At 47.8% G+C, this 18845-nt stretch overlaps 1 protein-coding gene across 17 annotated transcripts in view; it reads right to left on the reverse strand.

The window, feature by feature from the left end:
- LOC121477519 (LIM domain containing preferred translocation partner in lipoma) overlaps positions 1 to 18845 on the reverse strand; it is a 667092-nt gene that overhangs the window by 635390 nt on the left and 12857 nt on the right. The window contains exon 1 of one of the 17 annotated variants that reach the window (XM_041731898.1): positions 4534 to 4952. The exons of the other annotated variants lie outside the window; for them this stretch is intronic. The gene's annotated coding sequence lies outside the window, so the exon portion shown is untranslated. Of the gene's footprint in view, positions 1 to 4533; positions 4953 to 18845 lie in introns of those variants that run through there. 17 annotated transcript variants of the gene reach the window in all.

Raw genomic sequence — 18845 nt, forward strand, 5'->3', positions numbered from 1 at the left:
ATGAAGCATCCAATTCTTAATTTTGGCTCAGGTCATGATCTCAGGATTGTGAGATTAAGCCCTGCCACAGGGTCCATGCTGGCTGTGGAACCTGCTTAATATTCTCTCTCTCTCCCTCTCCCTCTGCCTACCTCCCCTACCCCTCATCTCGTGCATAATCTATCTCAAAAAAAAAGGGGGGAGGGTAAACATTATAACCATCCAAAAAATGAAATCTTGCCATTAGCAAAGACGTGGATAGAACAAGAGGGTATTATGCTGAGCAAAATAAGTCAATCAGAGAAAGGCAATTACCATATGATCTCACTCCTATGTGGAATATAAGAAACAAAACAGGATCATAGGGAAAGAGAGGGAAAAATAAGACATAATCAGAGAGGGAGACAGACCATGAGAGACTCTTAACTCTAGGAAACAAACTGAGGGTAGCTGGAGGGGAGGGGGTGGGGGGGCGGGGGTCACTGGGGGAATGGGCATTAAGGCGGGCACATGATGTGATGAGCACTGGGTGTTGTATGCAACTGATGAATCACAAAACTCTACCTCTGAAACTAAAAATACATTGTATGTTAATTAATTGAATTTAAATCTTAAAAAAAAATTTTACCAAAGAAAAAATTTCAAAGGAAAACAGAAGAGCTGCAATAGCATGACCCTGAGGTCACCAACACCAAATGTGAGGCAGCTTTCTTGGGGAAACCATTATCCAATGCCACTCTTGTGGACATCACTACGTGTACCGTGAGGCCTCCTTTTAAAGCCACTCTGCCCCTCTTCCCATTCTCCTCAAGATCTTTAACTCTCCCTTAACATCCTCCTAGAAAATTCTCAACAGTTCGTACCCCTCAACTCTTTTTGCCGGCTTGGAATAAAAAGCAGCCCCTAATGAAAACTTGAAAATATAAAGAATCCCTGAGGAAATCCCAAAGTCAACAGACAGCTGAGGCGGCGCAGTCCTGTGGCCTAGAAGCGCACCGGGGCCTGGAGGTTGGAGCTATAATTAGCTGCTTCTGGGCAGACAACAAGGACTCCTGTTCCCTGGAAAGGAGGTAATTAAAGGAGGCAGATTTAGGCCTGAGGTGGTAAGTCTCAAGGAACTGTGGCTCCGGGCAATCCCAACCCGCACCCTGGATGAGGAAATAGGAACCCGCAGGCCTAACGCTCCATTCCTAAACCAATTTTTTTTTTAAGATTTTATTTATTCATGAGAGACACAGAGAGAGAGGCAGAGACATAAGCAGAGGGAGAAGCGGGCTCCCTGCGGGGGCCCCTGATGTGGGACTTGATCCCAGGATCCCAGAAACACGACCTGAGCAGAAGGCAGATGCTCGACCACTGAGCCACCCAGGTGTTCCCTAAACCATTTATTTTCTCCTCCTCTTGGATTATAACAGCAGAGGAGTGTCCCCCACTCGCCCGATCACTTCTTTTTCTCAGCCACCCAAGTGCCATTTCCTGGGCACCCAGCACTGTGTGCCAGACACCGTGTAGGAGGGCAGGGACGAGTCACACCGAAACCCCGACCTCAGGGAGGTGACAGGTGAGATGTGCACACAGCACTGGATGAGAAACAAGCCACATCGCCAGAGAAGGATGGAAGCAGGCCACTGTCTGCTGGGATGCCCGGGGAGGGCACCCTAGAAATCACATGGAAGCTTGATTTGAGCAAATGGAAATAAGCACAGAAGGAAAGGTAGCTTTCTAGAAAGTAGAGATTCCACGAGCACAGGCATGAAGTCAGCAATCTGAGGGGCTTGTGCAAGGGCAGGAGAGCTAGCCACAGATGGATTAGGGCAGGTAGAGAAGAGTCTTCATGCCTCATTCACGGGGACCCTCCCACATGCCAGCATGGACGCTTGACAGACATTGTCTCCAATCCCTGCAACCCCCACTGGGAAAGAATGTTTTCCCCATACTACACAGATGGAAGAATCTGGAAAGAGGGGAAACAACTTGCCCAAGGTCACAGAGTTGTAAGGTAATGGAGCACAGATTCACAACCGGGTCTCCTGGGCTTTAAAACCCAAGCCTTTTCTCCGTGTGCCACCAAAAGGAGTAGACAAAGAAGGTGTCTCTGCCAGCAGGGCTAAGTCCAGTGACCGTCTGCAAACATTTCTCAGAGCTCAGAGCAACACTCATGGACTTCTGAAGTTTCATGCCACACCTGGGCCTATGCTTTAGGAACTCCTCCCCGCAGCGTTTAGAGCCTTTGCAAACCTGGGCTCTGGTGCCACGTCTGGCTCCCAGGGGTTCGCACACACCACAGGCTCCCGGCCTTGGTAGATAAGTAGGAAAAGATCCCGCGGCACGACCTACCAAAACATACAGGTGTGAGCTCCACTGCCATGACCCAGGTTCATGGAGGGTCAGGAGGGTCAGGAGTCCAGGCTCACGCCCTGTGTCTCACGAGGCAGCATCTGTCCACCTGAGGCCCTGCCAACACCACCCGGCTTCTGGGTGAGAAGCAGCTCCGCCAGTCGTGTCTGGCGTCTCCAGACACGGCCGGGGGTGGTCTGCCTTCTGTGGATCTCTGTCCATCGGCTTATTTTTCCTGCGTATCCATCAAAACCTTTCCCCCACAAACTTGACAGGAGTGAGGCCAAGTTCCTCTGCTGGGGAGGGAAAAGAGGTAGGGAAGCGGGGAGGCTTCAAACAAGACTGAATTGTGACCTCGTCAGGAAACAAAGATGTGAGATCCGACCCAGCTCCTGGATGAGCCGGTTTCCCCATTCCAAGAGGCAACTCCATGATTTAGGGCCATCACTTTGGTATCCTGTACTGGAACAAACCCCAGAGCGTGGGGTTCAACTACAAAAAACACAGCCTGAAGATTGTCCTCCCCACGTCACGTCCACGGATTGGCTGCTCTCAAGACACACTTTGTGCACACAAGCACGCTCCCAGCCCTTTCTTCAGACCTCATGAAATCTGCACCAAGGCCGGCTCTGAGAGGAGCTACCTCTATACAGCCGTCGGGGCACGCCTTGGCCCATGTGTAGAAGGGTACTCCACATTAGCAAGGGTAGCGCTTGGCTATCAGCTACCCAGAGACTCTCAAGAGATTTTTTCATGAATTCTTCAAAAGTTTCCAGGCTCTAAATTTAAAGGGACTTTCCAGGCATTCTCTCTCTCATTCTTAATGGTCCTACCCTACAGAAGAGGGAAAGAATAAGTCACATACAGGATGAGCATGTGAAGGCAGAGGGACGTCCTTCACTCATGCATCTGGCAAAAATGTACCGAGCCATTGGCTGGCATAGACACTACGCCGTGCGAAGTTCCTGGATACGGGGCTGGAAGCTCCTGGAACCTAAGAGGATGGCACGGACAAGCAAATTATTAAAGTGTTGGCCATGGCTTAAACCCGGCCATCCACCCCTGGTCTCCAGCCTCCACACCAGCAGCGATGCACATTCCCCATAAGCCAGCATTCCCGGGCTGCTCAAACGGAACACCAGAACGTACTATCAGTTCCCTCAGCACATCTCCCAGCTAGAAGTGGGGGAAGATAAAGTATCCAGCAGGTTAATAATACACAGTGGAGTCTATTTCATGCTGAAGGAGGGGAAAAGAAGATAGAGATCAAATGGAACTTTTTCTAAGAGCTTTTTCTAACTCTTCATCAGCGTCCAATCACTAGAAGGAAACCAAAGACCTGGGGATCCCCTAGCTCTTTCTGGCTCCACACACCAAGCTATTGAATCCAGACGTGTCAGCTTTGTTAAGATCAAGGAGAGCACAGGGGTACACGACCCTTCCACACCTCAAGGGCACTGAATGAGCAAGTCTGGTCCAGACCTTCACCTACACGGCTCCCTCTTCCCAGTAAGCCCCCCCCTGACATCTTCTTCCAACTCACTGCTGCTCACCCTTAGTTGGAGACTGGCACCGGCCCCCTCCACCCACAGTGGCCACACAGCAAATGATTACTGAATTAAGGAAGGCACCTCTGCTTTCTCTCCACCCCCCTGCAAAGAAATTGGTTTAGCAGATCCTATAAACTATAGGAAGAAGCCCAAAGGACTCACTCTGCAACTTCTTTATCATCTGAGGCCCTCGACCCTAGGGCCCAACCTGCCCTCCTTGCTCATAGGACCCACCATTTCTTCTAAGCTGCTTAGGCATACTCTTATCCTCTGCCCCCAACAAGGTCTGGACTTAGTCTACAAGGGAGTATGTCCCCCCACCCTGTACTAGACAAGGAGCTCCGTGTGGACAGGCCCTCATGCCCAGGACACCCCAAAAGTGGAAGGTATGGCTGCAGACCCTCAGTAAGTACCCCAGCTCTTGTGGCTAGAAGCAGGCCACACAAAATCAAGACTTCAGCGCCCACCCAGTACCCACTCTATACATTCCCATCTAATGTACTTTGTATTGCTTATGACTGGCTCCTCCAATTAGATTCACAACATTTTGGCCCATTGACTCCCCACCTGACAATCTCCTACCCGAGAGGCACACAATCAGTCCTTAAACACTTCCACTGGCCAAAAGGTCTGAATACTTGATGCAGTCTACCCCATTTTCTGATACCTCTTTCTTTGTGTTCTGAAGTATTGAGTTCATCTACCTCCGTGGGCTTTTTGGTGAAATCCCTGGGAGTGGCAGGTGAGAAGGAATCAACAGAGAACCAACTAGGGAAGCAGTGTCACAAGACAAATAAGACCATGGACTTTGAAATCAAGCAGAACTAGGTTCACATACCAGCTGGCTCATTGGAGAAGGGCGTCCAACGTCTTCTGGCTGTTAAAGAACCAGGAGAAACATAATGCGAGCAGAGTACCTGGCATAGGGAGCACTTGATAAGTGGCAGTCCTCTCGGACACTAGGCTATTCTTGCTTCCCATTCCAGCCAACACAGAATCAGGGTGCTGATCACACCCCTGGCCTCTGTGCAATGTCTGCACACCCTTCCATAGCATGTCTTTGCAAAGCCCCGGCGAACATCCCATTCTATTTCCCTCTGGCTGGCATGACTGGAAGCAGGGGCTAACGAGGCTTCCCATTAAGATACCCTGGCTCGGAGGGCCCAGTGAAAAGTCAGAGAGAACATAGATTCTCTTGCCCCTGTCTTTCAGGGCATTGCCCCCCCTCTGCAAAGCTGAAGGAGGCCTAAAGATGTCACAGCAACTGCCTTGATCAAGCTGTTAGAGCTGTTGACCTTGCTTGAGCCCCTTCTTCTGAGCATCAGAAACAGGTACCAGGAAGGAGGGAGGGGGAAAACAGCACATGATTGGTGACTTTGTGTGTGTTTCCTATGCCCCACCTGCCAAGGCATTCACCACACTGTGGCACATCGGCTTCAGCACCCTGAGGACAAGGGTGCTCCCTCGTCAAGGGGTTTTACTTCCTGTCCACCACTGCAGGCCAGCAAGCAGCACCTGGTCCTGGGAAGACACAGGATCCTGGCCTGGTTTTGTACTACAATCCAGAAGACCCTGGGAGGTTCAGTGGGCACTTCGAGGCTCACTTTGCTCATCCATACAACACGATACTGGCCTAGACTGTTGGTTCTTAATTTTTTCTAAGTACTCATGACAAAGCCTGCATCTCAGAGGCTCTGATTCAGGACTGGAGCAGGAGCTGGGCATTTCTTAAATGTTAAAAAAAACATTTCTTAAATTCCCTGGCTGATTCTGAAGGTTAAGAATCAGCAGCCTAGAGGCACCTGGGTGACTCAGTCGGTTAAGCATCTGACCCTTGATTTTGGCTCAGCTCATGATCTCAGGATTGTGAGACCCACGCCCAGTGGGGAGTCTGCTTGAGATTCTCTCTCTCTCTGCCCTTCCCCTTTGTGTTTTCTCTCTCTAAAATAATAATAATAATAATAAAAGAATCAGCGGCTTTCAAGATTCCCCACGTCTCCTTCAAGCTGAGAATATCGAGCCTCACCCTTAGGAGAACATGGGTAAAGAACCTGGCATGGGGCCTGACACACAACAACTAATTAAATGTCTGCTTCTCCTACCATCACATCCATCTCTAGCCAAAAGCCATGGTAGCCACACAGGTTCCATGAAGCGAGATGGCAGCCAAGGCCACATCCTAAACTGTTCCAGCCCACCAGGCCAGTTCCTGACTTAGTGAATACCTGAAGTCCATTCCTAGGAGGTTCCTAACCATGAAAACAATGGGGAGGGGATGCCTATAAATACATATACACCCAAAAGAGCAGAAGTGAATTCTCGAGTTCTGTTTCTCAAAATTTGATGTGCATATACATCACTTGAGGAACTTATGATGCAGATTCTGAGGTGGGGCTGCGATTCTTCATTTTTAACAATTCCCAGGTAATGCTGATGCTAGCAGCACAAGACACAAATCTTGAGAAGCAACGTCCTGACCACAGGCACTTTGAAGGGGTACACTCGCATAAGATATACTGAGCAAGTACCTAAGTACCACTCAGGCACTGTAGGGGATAGAAAGAAAGAGATAAATAAAACGTGAAAAACAGACATCTCAGCAAATATTCACAATATAACATGTTTTAAATTCTATATCAGAGGCATGAGCATTCCAGCAAGAAACCATGAATACCATGTGGGCAGTACAAAACAGAAAACCATGAGGAACAGTAAGAAGGCAGTTAGTTACCGTATGGAGGAAAACAAATCCAAAATAGGATGTACAGCCTGGTCCCACTTTGGAGGCTAAAACCAGGTTGGCAAACTATTTGCATGACCTACTAGCCAGGAACGTTTTTTTTTTTTTTTAGAAGTTTTATTTAAAAAGAAAGAGAAGAATATGTGACAGAGACCATATGAGGCCCACAAGCCTAAAATATTTACTATCGGGACGTTTACAGAATTGTGTGCCGATCCCAAGCTAGAAAGAGAGATGCGCACATGCAATTATACAGCAAATTTCACATTGGTTTTTACAAGTAGCTACAGGTGGTTTTTATTTTCGTCCTTGTGCTTTCCCATATGTTCCTAATTTTCTTCAGTGACCATGAGTTATTCTGAAATTAAGGATAAAAAAAGTTTGTGCCTTTGGAGCAAGCAATTTCATGTCCTACTAATCTACGTGATAGAAGCACAGATAATAGATTTCGTAAAAAAAAAAAAAAAAAAAAAAGGACAGTGCTATTTACAATCATAGTGCTAATTACGATAAAGAAAAATTAGAAATTCAAATGTCAGCTACTCAACAAAAAAAATTAAAAATTATGACATATTCTGAAGATGGAATAATATGCAGTCAGCAAAAAGTACATGCATGAATAATGCCTAATGCCATGAGAAGGTGCTCATGCTCTGCCGTTTGGTGAAATGGCTATATATAAAACTATATACATAGTAAGACTATCAAGTCAGCAAAATGCAAATGTACAAAAACATACCGAAAGGAACTCCTCAAGATCATTAAAAACAGAGCTTGTATCTAAATAGTAGATTTATGAGTCGTTCTCATTTCCTTTATTTGGTTCTGCATCGAAATATTTTACTATGAGCATATACTACTCTTAGAACAATATCACACACAATAAGACTTAGGTTTGTTTTTGCTTTCACTTCTTCCTGGGGGATTGAGAGGAGGTTCAAGAGAAGGAGAGACATCTGTGCTGTATTTTGAAGGATGAGCAGGTGTTCATCAGACAGAAACAAAGGGCCCTCGGGACCAACGGGAAAGCACATGCTAAGACACACAGGCGTGCAAGCCAGTGTGCCCAGAAACACACTCAAGATAGCAGAAGCATAGAATAGGACCGGCAAGGGGCTGCCAGGAGACCATCCTGGAACCAGCGCAGGGTGGGATCATGGCAGGGTGGAGGTGGGCAGCAGGGGAAAGGATTTCCCCAGAGGCCATGGGGGCTGGTGAGTGAGAAGGCGGGAGGCCAGGTGGGACGCTGGGCGGGGGGACACTGCTTTTCCTAAAGCATAGTCAGGGATCAAAGAGGCCCATGAGAACCAGAACAGGAGGAAAACCGAGAGCTAAATGCCTTTCACTAGGTTCCACTCACAAAGCAGGTCTCCTAAAAATTCTCCAAACACAGGGTGCATATATTTCTGCCCAGAAATAAAATTAATTGGGAATTCAAACCAAAACTTTCTCACGGTCCCAGGCACTGGGAGACCATGTCGAACTGCTCCTTAAAGCAGACCCAGCCAGCCCTCTGTGTTGCTTCTGATGGGCAAGGCACCGGTGTGAGGCAGAGGAGCTGGCCGGAAGGGGCTGTTGCCCGTCTATGGAACACAGGCAGGATGAGGCTGGGCACAGAGGACGAAGGGAAAGACAGCCTCCTGCTTAGGGGGTGTGGGGGGGTCAGATAAGAGAGGGCCACGCCAGCCACTGCTCCAGCCAGCAGTCATGATCTCGGAGAGGAGAGGCTGCAGAGTGGCTCTGCGAAGTCCCCTGCACGGCTGCATTCCTGGCACGATGAGAAGTGGGGTTCCAGTAAACCAGAAGGAATGCTGCTGGCAGGAGACACTCAGACCTGCTCAAGAGGGCTTTAAATGGAAACAACGAGAGCAAGAGAGGAAAGGACAAGTGCACAGCATGTACTGGGGAGACAAGTGTGCCCTAGATATGGGCACCCCAGAAGGGCAGGGGTCCGGAATCCCAGGGGAAACCAAGGGAGACACACCAGTCTGGACAATCCTCCCAGCCCCAGTGGCACCAGGGCACCAGGCTGAGAAGGGCAATGAGCCAGAGGGCTAAGGCGGGAGCCTGGGAGGGGCTTCAGTACCGTCCAAGGTACGTGTGTGAGCCAAACCGAAGCCTCACTCAGAAGACAGCACAAAATCAAAAGCCACGGGGGGCGGGAGGGGTCTGCACGCTTCTGCGATGATAGAGAATGGGGAGGACCGTGGCTACACAGAGCTCACATCAGTGCATTCAAAATGTCCCTTTTTCTTCTCGATGGCCAGACACATCTGCATGTCCTCAGAGCCTGATGGGCTCTCTCCACCCTGCCGCTGGGACACTTCCTCTGCGTATGGTACACACACACCCGCCACGTCACCCGCGCCCCAATTTTGTTTGCATGTCTGTTTCCTGCGTAGACCACAGCCTCCTGGATAGCTGAACCAATGAGCTACTGAGCCAGTCCCTGGAATGGCAGACAGTAACCATGGAGGCACAAAAAAGCCCTTCACTAATGCACAAGGTGGCTGCCAAAAGCCAAGCATCTGCAGGAAGCTCCCTGTGACTGCCCAACAGTGTGACCCCCAGGTAAAAGAACCACAGAGGTAAATGATGACTCGCAGTTTAACTCCAGCCAAGGAAGAGCGGTTTGAGGCAGTGGGCAGAAGACAAATATTGGAAGAGTGATCGTGGATTGTCTGGAGTTACGACGTGAAGAAAAGGAGATGCTGGGACAAGTAAACAGGGGCCACCCACCCCAAAGTGCTTAGAGTAGTCCCCCAGGGCAACAGAGACCAGCAAAGGTGTGTGGAGAAGGGAGACAGGCTGTGGGCTTCGCTGGGGTACAGCAGGAGGAGGGGAGCCAGGACAGCCAGAGAAAGGAGGAGAGGTGGGCAGGGAGGGGCTTGCAGAGTACAGGCATCTCCTGGGGACGGGGGAGTGCCCCCCAGCTGTGGACAGACCTCCCACCAGGCCTCCCTGGCTCTCCCCATCGGTGATATGAGCTGAATCCCCAGGTCTCTCTAAGCATAGCGGGGCTTCCACCCAAGGCCCTGACATACTTCTGTCCAAGTAACAGCACGAGAACCTGGCTCCTCTTCCACTGGTGAACTGAGGGTACCACAGGGTCCCCCCATCCTAGTCCCCAGGCCCAGCCATGGCGAAAGCTCCACTGTGAAAGGAGAAGAGTATGCACTGAATGAGCCCAGCTGAGCAATAGTTCCATGGGCTCTTAAACCCCACACCCTCCCAGCATCCCTGACCCTCTACGGCAGCAGCTGTCACATTCCCCCCTAGGATGACCTCCCAGCGTCCTCCTGCAGCTGTATCTCTGCACCTCCTGCTCTTTGGGCTTCCCTGCAACAGGGACAACACGCACTGGTCTAGTGCCCCTTAAGCAAGAAGTGCCTTCCCACGGACAAGTACAGTTGACCCTTGAACAATGCGGGGCTTAGGGGCACCAACTCTGCACAGTCAAAAATCTGTGCATAACTTTTGACTTCCCCAAAACAACCAAAAGCCTTACCGATAACATAAAGAGTCGATTAACATGTATTTGTTAAGCTACATACATCACACACTGTGTTCTTACAACAAAGCTGCAGAAAAGATGTTATTTAAAAAAAAATCAGAAGGAAAACACATTTACAATACTGTACTGTATTTATCAAAAAATAAAATCCTCAAAAAAGTGGACCTGTATACTTTAAACCTGTATTATCCAGGGTCAACTGTACTTCAGTCCTTAAACTAGGCAGAAGAGATAACATCAGTACGATCCCCATTTTACAGGTGAGAAAACTGAGACTTGCGGAGATCTTATCTTTACCTTCCCCAGGACCACCCCAACTGGTAGCCAGGCCTCTCCCAGACCGAACCCATCATGAAAGATGGAGCAACATATTCAGCACCTTTCTAATCTAATCTCTTCACTGCTCACTAAGCCCAGCAACCAAGGTGTCACGGTCAATCCTGAGTCTTATCACTCAGCTGGCCCATACCGTGAGTGTGCCTCGAGGCCCCAGTCCAAAGCAAATGCCATCACCCTGGCCAGATTACCCAGTCACGCTCCAACACTGGTACCCACCTCACTTCAACTACCCCTCGCTCGCAGTCCTGGAGGCTCTCTCTCCACTGACCCTGGCACGGGAGTGATGACATCTCTCCTGGACTGTGGGCAAGCTCCTCTCAAGGCAGGCCGGCCCCGTCAACCATCACTGGACCACCCCCAGGCCTGCTGCTCCTTCCAACACCAAGCCTCAGGCGACCCAGCACCTTCCACCGGCCCCCTGCTCAGTCAGGTTCATTCCCCATCAACCCAAAACCCATACCCCGTAGACAGATCTCCACCTCTTCCCAATTGCCCTACTTCCCCTTGCTCCTTACGCTGCCCTATTACATAAACAAAGTCTACTTGCTTCAAATCTCATCCAGAGAGGTCCAGTGACGTGCCCAAGACTACACAGCAAATAAGTAACAAAGCCAGGACTTGAAACCCAGTGCTCCAAACCTGAAGCCATGTCGCTAGCTTCCCTCTACAATAATCAGGAAGCCCCCTACTTACTAGGAGAGCCTGGGCCCACAGTTAACCTCTTTAGTACTAAGGATCGCAACAGATGCTAACACCCCCAGAGTGTACACTGAGGGCTGCTCAGCATTTCCCTGCAGCCCTGGGAGGTGGCACTGTCCTCGTGCTCAGATGAGAAAACGATTACATCATGTAGTCAAGGTTTGAGTAGCTGACGTGCGCACCTTCCGACCACCACAGGGCTACATCGCTTCTAGTTCAAATGCAATTCCTTAAAAAAAAAAAAAAAAAAAAAAAAATGCAATTCCTAGGGCACAGCAGTGGTCAGATGTGGTTCAACTGCATAAGAAAAGATAGCCAGAGAGAGCTGAGGGGAGGCCCTGAAAACTAAGTCTATGACCAGATCAGGCATAGCTGGTGAAACCGGGCTGTCACTCTGCAGTAGAACTAAAAATACCACAGTTCCCGGACTGTCTCTGATGACAGGATAGAACATTCTGCAAGTCAGGACTCCTGGTTTGGACTCTAGCTTTGCAGGACAAGCTGTGTGATTCTGGGCAAGTCTTTTCCACTCATCGCCGGGTCTCACTTCCCCATCTCTAAGAAACAAAGAAACCAGAGGTCTGGCCTCGGTCAGTGGTTCCATCAGCCTCGGCACAACCTGTGAGGTCATCAGAGTCAGAGGGCGTGGGGTCAGGCGGTACACCCTCCAGGGTGACTCCGGCCTCCTTTAGGTTTGAACCACCGCGCTATACGGTGTCTCTGATCCTCCAGCACGGCTGCTCTGAGGACCTTTAGCTTCCCCAGCAGAACGTCATCCACTCCTCCCGATTTTGCCACTCTGATTTAGACCTGGCATGAACGTAAGTCACCTGGCTCTCTCATCTGGCCGTGACTGATGCTTCCTCCTGTGATTAATACATAAGGCCCCAAGAAACAGACAGTTTACTCCCCTGCACTTCTTTTTCCCATTTACCACCTCAGCGGTATTCATTCTGTCACTATATTAAAAAATAAAACTAAAAACATTAGCAAGGAAGCCCAACCAGGAGCACTGTGGCATCCTGGCACCATCTTTCAAAACACTGGAACGGGCATTTATCCCTAAGGCAAGTCACTAAGGAACTGCCACATACCCTGAGAGACAGTGCCTTTCTAAACCCAGTGAGCTCTCTTTAGCACAAAGCCAGCTGAAGGAATGAGAGAGCATTTGCTTTGAACACCGATGACATGTGCAGACGAAACAAACCATTTCTTCCTTAGCCCTTATGTGTCAAAAGAAAAAGAAAAATTACAGACAAACCTTACAGGCATAAAAACACATCCCAAAGAATACTACTTTCTCTATGCAGAATATCAACAAATGGACTGAACATCCATGGCTACAACCCTGAAAGTGCCTGAAAGTCTCCTATGGGATGGATGGATGGATGGATGGATGGATGAGGGATGGGTGGTAGGTGGGTATGTGGATGGATGGCAGGTGCGTGGGTGGGTGGATGAGGGATAGGTTGGTGGGTGGATGGGTAGGTAGATATGTGGATGGGGGGGTGCGTGGGCAGGGGGTTGGATAGAAGGATGGATGAATAGAAGAGCACCTTCTCAGTGCTCTTACTGTGGGGGGGGGGGGGGAGTTGTAGAGATGAGCAAGTTAAAGCCCTATTCTAAAGGAACTAAATTTGAGCATACAATGGGCAGTGTCAAACCTGTCCGTCCATCTTTCTGCGCATCTGTGTACCCGTACATCCATTCATCAAGTATTTGCCATATGTCTGCCAGATTCCAGGCAGAAAGGAATGTTGGGAGGAAGTGATTATTTCCTGCTTAGGGGCAAAAGGTAGAAAGCAAGGCCTGCCTCATGGAGGAGGTGCTGGACCTTGAATGTCAGTTCAAGCGGGTGATGATGGCAGGAACAGCCAAACTGAGAAAATGGTGTGACAGAAGCAAGAGTGAGCAAAAGCAATGGGGATGAGGTTCCAAAAGTCAGTTGGTCCCATTCTACAAGATCCTACATGGTTATACAGGGAGACAAAGATCAGTGGCTGCCAGATGTTGGGGTTGGAGGTAGGAAACAAGAGGCAGATGACAGGATTTTTAGGGCAGCAACATAGTCTGTATGACACAGTGGTGGATATGTGTCATCGTACATTTGTCCAAAACCCAGAGAATGTACTAAACCAAGACGGACTTTGGGTGATAATGATGTGTCAGCACAGGTTCCTTGGGGATCCCTGGGTGACTCAGGAGTTTAGCGCCTGCCTTCGGCCCAGGGAGTGATCCTGGAGTCCCGGGATCAAGTCCCGGGATGGAGTCCCTCAATCCAGTCCTGCATCGGGTTCCCTGCATGGAGCCTGCTTCTCCCTCTACCTGTGTCTCTGCCTCTCTCTCTCTCTGTGTCTCTCATGAATAAATAAAATCTTTAAAAAAACAAAAACACAGGTTCCTCAACTGTACACACTTACCACTCTGGTGGGGGACATGGATAGACTAGGTGTGTGGATGGGGAAGGAGGGATATGAGAAATCTCTATACCTCCCTCTCAATTTTGCTGTGAACCTAAAACCATTCTTAAAAAATAACACCTTTAAAATAAAATAAAATAAAATAAAAAGTCTTAGGGATAGACAGAGGGTTTACTTCCCCAGGATGCTCACTCACACTGTCACCACTGCCCCAGCTTCTTCATCCAGCCGCCCCGCCGAAGACGGCCTCCCTCCACCTCTCCCGGCACCGACCAGCACACTGTGCACCTGCTCTCCTCATCCGGCTTCCCGGCCCCCGTGCCTTCTCGGCTGCCTCAACCATGTCTCCCTCCTGGGTATCAGTGCCTGCTGCAGCCTTAACTACACTTACTATGCCATGTCTTTACACGACTGTTTTCTGTAATTTATAAAACACATACTGCCCACGAGTTTGTATTTTTAATTCCTGTAAGAAGTTTTGGGATCCAATTTGTGTGAAAGTCAGACTGCAACATAATGTAGTATTGTATGATAAAAGCCTCCAAGAATAAAAACAGACAGTATATCCTGCTTATCAGAAACTCAAACACTGCTTCCACTCCTGAGCATCACAGATTTCCTTATGAATGACTGTCCTCTGTGCCGTCGTGATTTGTCCCAGTCTTCTTGAAATACATCCTCAGGATAAAGTTTCCTAATTTTGGGGGCTTCTTTTTTCAAACATTTATTGAGAACCTACTGTGTTTCAGGCTACCACCCCTGAAGGTAGCACCTTGGCTCACTTAATTTTCACAAAGGTAAAACTGTGCTCCTCTGGGGGCATTAAGTCCTGTGACTTATCACTGACCACTGAATCCACTTTACAGAGAAGGAGTCCCTGGCTGTTACTCACTCATCCATTCCACAACAGGGTCAGTCAGGATCAAGGCATTGCCAGGATCCTTTCCTGACCCTCCTAGGTCCCCAGCTTTGCCCAGCATTGTCAACTCTCCATTTTGGGTCTTCAGTCTCCTCCCCCCAAAACAAGGAGGCCATACCGTGGTGATAGTCAAGTCTCGCATTGCCAGGGCTCCTCCAAATCACAGAAGCAGAAGAGGGCAACAAAGGTAGGTCCCACTCTGTCCCACTTCATCCCCAGCAGCTCTAGTTTCTCTGCTTAACATTATGGGTTCTAACAGGCTTCTCCATAAAGAATCCCTCTCTCGCTATTAATTTTTTTTAAGATTTTATTTGTTTATTCATGAGAGAGGCAGAGACAGAGGCAGAGGGAGAAGCAGGCTCCCTGTAGGGAGCCTGATGTGGGACTCGATCCCAGGACCCTGGGATCATGACCTGAGCCGGCAGGCAGACGCTCAACCACTGAGCCACCCAAGAGTCCCCTCCCTTGGTGTCAAAAAAGATGTAAGCTTGAAAGCCATTCTAGGTGAGGGAGATGTGACAACGAAATGCAATGTGCTACCCTGGACTATATCCTGGAGAAAAGGATGTTAATGGGAAAACTTGTGAAATCCAGAGTCTGGAATTTAGCTAATAGCAAAGTACCTATATCAGTTTCTTAGTTTTAACAAATGGCCCATGAGAATGCAAGACACCAAAAATCAGGGAAATTGGAGGAGGGGTAGACACAAATTCTCTGTACGATCTTTACAACTTTTCTGTAAACTTAGAGCTATCCCAGAGCTAAAAGTTTGTTTAAAAAGATGATCCAGGAGGGTGCCCTGCTGGCTAGCTCATTCAGAAGAGCGAGCCACTCTAGATCTCAAGGTCATGAGTTTGAGCCCCACGTTGGATGGAGAGATTATTTAAAAACAAGATCTTTAAAAAAATGACCCCCAAAATCCCCTCATCTCTAATATATTTTCACCAAATCACTATTTTCTGACTATTAGGATAATACACAAAAACAGTAGCTAATATTGAATGGGTGACTTAGCACGTGTCAGGCTCTGTTCTGAGGGTTCGATGAGTATTAACTCATGTAATCCTCACAACAAGGAGATCGACAATTTTGTTATTCCCATTTTACGGACGAGGCAACAGAGGCCTGAACAGGTCGGGTACGAACGGAAGTAACAAGTAGGGTATTAGTGGTAGAGCCTGCTCTAGTGGTACGAGCAGGGTACAGTCCAGCTCTGGAGCCCACGCTCGAAAGCACTATGCACATCAAAGCTTTCCACACGTTTCTGGATTTTTCAAGTAGGCATATGTAACTGGGGAAATACAAAGGACCAATCACCAAGACTGAAAGGTGAGTTTCGTGTTTAATACAAAGAGGAAGCAAAAGAACCCTCAGGGTAAATTCCTACCTTTTGAAAATGTTTCCTGGAGTAGAACCAAACCTCACTGCCATTACCAATAGCCTCTCCACATGGGGACGACTTCTCGGGGCTTCTGCTGTGTCCTGTGCTCCCTGCCATATCATTCAAGGTGATCTGCACCACCGGCCCACTGGTCTGCCACTTGCCAGGCGGCCTGCTGACATTTTCATCACCAAAGTGTCTGTCCAGGTGGATGGTGGAATGAAACACGCAAGCTGCTTCTTCTCTTCCCTTCTTTTTAAAGATTTTATTTATTTATTTGAAAGAGAAAATGGGTGGTGGGAAGGGCAGAGGGAGAGGGAGAAGCAGACTCCCCACTTAGCAGGCAGCCCGACACAGGGCTCCATCCCAGGACCCTGAGATCATGACCTGAGCCAAGGTCAGACGCTTAACTGACTTCAGGTGCCCCTGAAGCTGCCTTTTCATGGTGGGCAATACAAGCCTATGCTTTCCAGGTAACTAGCTTTCCTAGATCCCTGAGAATCCATGCCAAAAACGCAGGAGTGCATTGCCCCATTTCAGAAAGCGAAAGAAGAAAAGAAGAAAAAAAAGAAAAAAGAAAGAAAAGAAAAGAAAAGAAAAGAAAAGAGAAAAGAAGAAAGAAAGAAAGAAAGAAAGAAAGAAAGAAAGAAAGAAAGAAAGAAAGAAGAAAGAAAGAAAGACAACACTGATCTTCCCCATTCCTTGCCTGTGCTCCTTTCCATACAGAAATGGGTAATAAGATACGGACGTAAGGAGCACAGCCTGAGGTCAGATCTCCATGATACCATGGATCAGATTTGAAGATTGCCCTCCACTTTACCTAGCAGGTTTCCATCTGCTGGTTGCTACTGCAGATGAGAAAACTGGTAGCATCATTTTAAATGAAACAGATGTCTTTTCAGGAAGAATATAAAAAGGTAGCTCACCTTAGATGAAAATGATGAAACAAAAGAGTAAGAAGGAAAAATGAAGATGGTTGACTCATCAGAATAAGAGGGAAAGGATATGTGATAGGGTACATGGGAATGAGACCTGCTGGGATGAAGCTATCCATGACGAGCCCTGACTCACTCCTGGAAGACCAGGACTCACAGACAAGAGGCTCTGTCCCAGACAAGGGTCACACCTTACAGAAACGATGGCTTGTGCGGATGGGCAGTCACTCAATTGGAACACGGTCTAAAGCAGAGTTCTGCACCAAAAACTCTGCTGCCTCTCACCTCTCCAGGTTTAGGCTATGGCGAATAGCAGTCCTAATTGTGTCCATGGCTTAAGGGCATCTCAACCAAGCCAGTCACATCCGAATTTCAGAGTTGTCCCATTCCTGGTGACTCTTGCCAATCCTCCAGGCCCCTCTGCTTACACAACTGTCCCTCCTTCACAAGCCCAGCCCTCCTGCTCTGATTTCACACCCTCAGCCGTAGCCATACGTCTCGATGTCTGACATCAACCACTGTGGCAGCATACCTCCCATACACAGTAGAACTTCCAACCCTTCCAACCACTCCTGGGCTCAGACGCTTTAGACAGGATCCATGGCTCACAGTAGCTTTTCCCAAAGCACACTGAAACACTATGCTTTGTCCTAGAGGGATTTAAAAAAATAAATAAATAAAAGAGGAGGGCGACAATATAGGGACGCTCTGATCAAATAACTTTGAGAAACAAATGTCATGGTATGGGGCCCAGAGAGTCCCATGGTAAAGGTACCCATTTAATTTTGTTTAATTTGGACTTTACCAAACTTTGTTGGCTCTAGGACCTTTTTCTCATAGAACAGTCTGAAGACTTGAGGAAATAGTAGGTCACAGAATCACATCATTCTAAGACTCTTCAGCATCTTGTCCAATATTTATCCTACCACACCTCTCCTACTAGACTGTGTGTCTTCTCTGAAAGCAAGGACCGTCTCCAAATCATCATGGCATCCCGACACGCAGCAAAGAGCTTTACAAACTAGAGGTCAACAAATATGTGTGAAATGAATGCACTAAACCTGATCATCTCATTTTTAAGATGAGAAAATAAAGCCAAATATGTCAATGTAACTTCCTCTAGATCTTCCTAAGTATCTACAAGAATGTCTTTCATGAAGAAGGTGTTCAGTAATCCTTAAAGAATGGAATCAAACAGTACGGATGGAACAGAAACTCTTCACCTCTGCCCTAAGCCCAAAGTCCTCATAACACAATGAACTCCTACTTCCTTCCCTTCTCCTTTGCCCACATTGGTACCAACCAGAAGAAAACGAAGCTGACAAATCAGAAGAGGAAAGCCATGGGAAAACCCAAGGCCCTCTGGGGTGGGAGGTGGGGAGATGGTGTTTGCAGAGTGATGGGGATAAACAAGACCTGTCTGTATCTAATTTAGACTTAATAAGATAGTTTGCTGAATGTTAATTAAATACTCAGTGGTTGTTACCAACTGTGGTGATTAACTTAATTTTGAATTAAATAAGCAATAAATGCTTAACTGAAGTTCTATTAAATTTTACCCAGCAAGTAAGGAATATGAGGCTCTTAATTGACTTTAAACAAGATAGTTATGGCAAGTTAGTTGAATTTTTATTACCTGAAGAGAACTGCCTTATTAAATCTAAATTGACTATTTTATTTGATAGAGAAATATGTCATCTGTTATTTCCGTTTACCAAAAACACGTCCAAAAGGTTCACACTTGGCCCAAACTGCATGGATTGGGTTTTTTTGTTTTGTTTTGTTTTGTTTTCTAGTCCTGCCTTAAAGATTTGTTTATTTATGTGGGGAGGGGGGGACGGGGAGAGTGGCAGAGAGGAAGAGAGATTCTCCAGCAGATCCCGCTAAGCACAGAACCTCACAAAGGGCTCGATCTCATGACCCTAAGATCATGACCTGAGCCAAAATTAAGAGTCGGACACCTAACCAACTGAGCCAGCCAGGCACCTTTAGTAATAAGGTTATTCATTTAAGAATAAACATATATGTAAGA

The sequence above is a fragment of the Vulpes lagopus genome, chromosome 17, assembly GCF_018345385.1.
Source record: "Vulpes lagopus strain Blue_001 chromosome 17, ASM1834538v1, whole genome shotgun sequence".
Taxonomy (NCBI): domain Eukaryota; kingdom Metazoa; phylum Chordata; class Mammalia; order Carnivora; family Canidae; genus Vulpes; species Vulpes lagopus.